The following is a 1,185-nucleotide window of genomic DNA, read 5'->3' as shown; positions in this document are numbered from 1 at the left end:
GACCCGTTTAACAACAGGAGAGACGCAGCATCGACCTGCGACCCGTTTAACAGGAGAGACGCAGCATCGACCTGCGACGCGTTTAAAGACGTGCGGTGCACAACAGGCGGACTGCAGCCACTAAAGATAATAAGACCCAGGTTCTGACAAAGTGACTTGCCCAGTATCTGCATCTGTTCTTTTTTATTAGACGGATCTTTATTATGTTTGTAACAAAGTGTAGATTTAATTTCTTTCTTCTCTTTTGTTGACGAAGTGAAGACTGATGGAGGAATGTTGTGATGTCACAAAAAGTTTTTATTGCGCTTTAGAATTTACTGACAGAAATGTGATGGTTGATCACGTGTTTCTTCTTTCAATACACAAGTTAAACTCAGTTTGTTGTCATGGTGTTGGGGTGGGGGCGGGGCATGACAGAAGCTTGAGAACCACTGCTCTAACTGTATAAACAGACGTCATGACAACAGTCAGGACTCTGATCTGTGATCAGCTGTTTGTTTCCCATCAGCCACCTGAACACAGCGTCTCTGGAAACTCCCGACTCTCCGCTGTCATTTGTTTCCTCAGCAGCCAATCAGAGCGGGAGCTGCTGACGTGTCATCAGTCACCGAGCAGAGCTTGTTGTTGGTGAGCAGCAGCTGAGAGGAGGAGCTCAGACGCCCCCTGCTGGATCATCTTCATCATCCTCCTCATCCTCATCCTCGAACTGCTTGTGTCAGAGTGGACAGTAACTGAGTACTTTTACTGCAGTGTATTTCACTTCAGTACTTTTACTGCAGTACTTTTGCTTCAGTGTATTTCACTTCAGTGCATTTCACTTCAGTACTTTTACTTCAGTGTATTTCACTTCAGTACTTTTACTGCAGTACTTTTACTGCAGTGTATTTTACTTCAGTGTATTTCACTTCAGTACTTTTACTTCAGTGTTTTTACTTCAGTGTATTTTACTGCAGTACTTTTACGTCAGTGTATTTGTCAGTACTGACACTTATTGACAAACGTTGTTTTGACTCCATTACATTTCTTTGAAGGACTCTTACTTTGAAGCAGCTTTTAGTCGAAGGAATGACTTTTATTTTGAAAATGTGACAGACCATAAACCAATCACAGCTGACTCCTCTTCTGTCTGTGCAGCTGTTTTTGTTTTAAGGTAACCTTAGTTCAGACTTTAAAACCTGAACTTAA

Source organism: Seriola lalandi, unplaced genomic scaffold (genome assembly GCF_002814215.2).
Source record: "Seriola lalandi dorsalis isolate HSWRI2012SDOR001 ecotype SW California unplaced genomic scaffold, Sedor1 jcf7180002055009, whole genome shotgun sequence".
NCBI lineage: Eukaryota > Metazoa > Chordata > Actinopteri > Carangiformes > Carangidae > Seriola > Seriola lalandi.
This window is presented reverse-complemented; position numbering follows the sequence as displayed.